This window comes from Bison bison, unplaced genomic scaffold, assembly GCF_000754665.1.
Source record: "Bison bison bison isolate TAMUID 2011002044 unplaced genomic scaffold, Bison_UMD1.0 scf7180017863791, whole genome shotgun sequence".
Taxonomy (NCBI): domain Eukaryota; kingdom Metazoa; phylum Chordata; class Mammalia; order Artiodactyla; family Bovidae; genus Bison; species Bison bison.
Genome location: NW_011494363.1, coordinates 19,068 through 22,696, shown reverse-complemented (window position 1 = coordinate 22,696; position 3,629 = coordinate 19,068).

Below are 3,629 nucleotides of genomic sequence, written 5' to 3'. Positions count from 1 at the left end.
CTGTTCCAGGTAGACTCTTACCTTTTGGCCCACAACTGACCAATGAGAATCATCTTGCAGCCTTTGCCCATTATTAGAAGAAAAGCCGTTTTCTGGTTTTTTGTTCCTCTACCACATTATCGTATATTGGTCCTTGAACTCTACAATTCCAGTGGTACAATCGAGCTCTTTAACTTGTTCTCTTTTTTCCTCTCAGCTGAAGTTAAGGGGAAGCACCTTTCTTGGACTGGGGGAGGCTTACTTAACACCCCAGTTCTCACCAAAGAAATCCTCTTTAGCCACAGAATCAATTCTCTAACTATGTACTTCTTTAGTGACCTAGCACCTTGCTTTTGGATATATTTGTCTCAGCTAAAATGGAAACATATTTTAACATCCTGCAAGATGTGTAATGTATTGATATGTAGGTTCCAAGAGGTTTGTTTTGTTTTTTGTTTTTTATTGAAACTGAGTTTGGAACAAAAATGTTCGGAAACCACTTCTGTTACCACTTCTAAAATTCTCCCTTCCTACCCATGTTAAGCACTTAAGCCATATTCAAGTCGTTAAGTTCATCAAGCCACCATGACTTTAGAATATAATTCCATCATCCATTCTATCATGATACACTGGAAAGCTTTTCACTCTGGAAAGCTAAAGATAATGCTAAGATTTTTATAGCTCTTTCCTGTCCTGGAAGTACCTCAGAATCAGAGGGGACTTCTCTAGAGCAAATTAAAGTTAGAGCAAAGTGAAACCAACTTTCCACAGAGTAGAGTTAAATTATACAAGGTTGATCTTCAAAATTCTACCATCTAGCCCAGTTATACCTGTACCATCCACAGAAGCATACAAGTGTTCCTCACATTGCTTGGAGTTATCAAGCTTTCTAGTTTTTGTCAATCTGATGGGAGTGAGGTGGTGGCTCATTATTATTCTAATTTTAATAACTCAGACTACTAGCAATTTTGAACATGTCCTAACTATGAGGAGATTTTTTGTGTGTCAATCATTTGGGTTTCCTCTCCTACTAATCTGCTATATTTATTCTTTGCACATATTCTTAATTAAGTTTCCTGTTTTTTTTTCTCATTCATTTGTAGGAATTCCTTATTTAAGACATCATTGGTCATTTATAAATTTAACTTTTTCAAATAATTTATAGAAAGGGCTCATCTGTGCATTAATTTTTATCATTCCATAGAAAAGAAGTCATTCATTTTGTCATGATAAAATCCATATTTTCTTAGGTTATGGGCTGTGCAATTTAAGATTTATTTAAAATTTACCACTGCTAGTTCATAAATATATTCTTTGAAACTTTTTTATATTAACTTTACAATTTTTAAATTTCACATTTTGCTTCTTGATCCACTTAAAGTTCATCTTTTTACAAAGTGGAAATTAGAAAACTAATTTTATTTTTCTTCACTTAATGATCTGATTTTTCCAAACTATAACTAAATTTTCATTATTTATTGTAGCACCATACTTAGTACATACTGTTTCCATACAAATTCTTGGATCTGTATCTAAGACCTCTATCCCATGATATTTTTCTTTTTGGACCAGGAACTTGACTTTCCATTAGTAGGCCTTAGTTTATGTCTTAATGCCAGGTTGAACAAGTCTCCCTTTTAAATTTTTCTTCAAAAATTAACCTAGAAATTGTGAAAATAATACCTTCACACAACCTTTAGATGTTTGTTAAGTTTATTGAATGAATAAAGTGTTTGTGGGCCTAGCCATGTGAGGGAATACCATACAGCAATGAAAAGTGAATGGGCAACAGTGTATGCAACAGTATGGATGACTATCACAAGCATTTACTAAGCATTTACTGTCAACAGAAAGAAAAAAGGAAAGTCCGTGAACAAGTCTAAAATACAGATTACTTGATACCAAGTGAAACAAGAGATATTTATTTCTTCCTAATACACAGCTCATAACCATCTAAAGCACCTTCCCTCTCTCTTTGCTTCATTAACTTCTAACAAATATATGCTTTGAGTTTATTCAGACAAAATGTATAGGATTTAGTAAAATAGGGTGAAGAATGGGGAGACTTAATAGGAGGCTTTAGTATTAGTCAAGAAAATTGAGAGGGGGAAAAAAATCAATCCCTAAGCAAGAGAGACTTGGGTGGGGGTGGAAAGGAATATATTAATATTTTTAATTTTAATTTCCTTTTGACATGTAAAATGTTGGCTTTGTCACTTATTCATCTTATCTCATATGGTGTCAACAGTGACAGTCCCCTGGAAACCGGGATCAACCCCACCCACCATGATTGTTAACCACAGAGCAGCAGCCCTAGCCATAAAGGGCTGGGCTGGATGGCTACAGGCTGCAGGAAGCACTGAGGGTCTCCACCCAAGAGGCCTGGTGTTCTCTAGCCCATAGCCTTTGAGTGCAGGGACTGTTGCCCTTCCTACCAGAGGCCGCAATGTTCCCAAGGAGACTGTGTAGTCTCAGGTCTCTTCTCTGGATTGGATCTGACAAATTCATATGTGATATGGTAGTACATCCTATATCATTTTCTAAAGGCTTTACTGTTCTTTTATACATTGAGGTATGCAGTATTCTAGAACTGATTTTTGTATAAACTGTAAGGCTGGAATCATAAACCCTTTTGTCTTTTTATTGAAAAGATTATTCTTACTCAACTTTTTTTTCAAGCTTATTCTAGCCTCATCTATCATATAATCAAATACACATGTTTATTCATAGAACATTTTTTAGTTTGTTTCAATGATCAATATATAAGTGAATCATTAACACACTACCTTTTTAACTTTGCAATTGGTTGCAACATCTCTTAAAGCAAGTTGCCTATCTTAGTTTTCTTCTTTCAGAGAAGCACTACCCAATAACTGCAAAGACAGAATTGTTCTATGTGTACATTGTCCACTATGATAGTCACTAGGCCTATAAGTGACTAAGCATAGCACAGGCACATGAGTTATTGATAAATTTGCCAGATAAAATGAGGATACCAGCTAAATTTCAATTAGGTAGCTCAAGATCCAATTTTAGCCCTCCAATCTTACAAGAATGTTAAAATGCTGTTCAGAAACTCAAACACTTCCTAAGATCATCAGAAGTCCTCACAAGGAGTCCCTTTCACAGTTTTTTATTTTCAATTCTGTTCAGTGTTGGCCTTGTGATTCCTGTCCTTTTAGTTCACTGATCCCTGAAAAAAAATTTGCAATATTTTATACAGACCACCTGATCTGCCTCTTGAGAAATTTGTATGCAGGTCAGGAAGGAACAGTTAGAACTGGACATGGAACAACAGACTGGTTCCAAATAGGAAAAGGAGTACATCAAGGCTGTATATTGTCACCCTGTTTATTTAACTTATATGCAGAGTACATCATGAGAAACGCTGGACTGGAAGAAACACAAGCTGGAATCAAGATTGCCGGGAGAAATATCATTAACCTCAGATATGCAGATGACACCACCCTTATGGCAGAAAGTGAAGAGGAACTCAAAAGCCTCTTGATGAAAGTGAAAGAGGAGAGTGAAAAAGTTGGCTTAAAGCTCAACATTCAGAAAACGAGGATCATGGCATCCGGTCCCATCACTTCATGGGAAAGAGATGGGGAAACAGTGTCAGACTTTATTTTTCTGGGCTCCAAAATCAC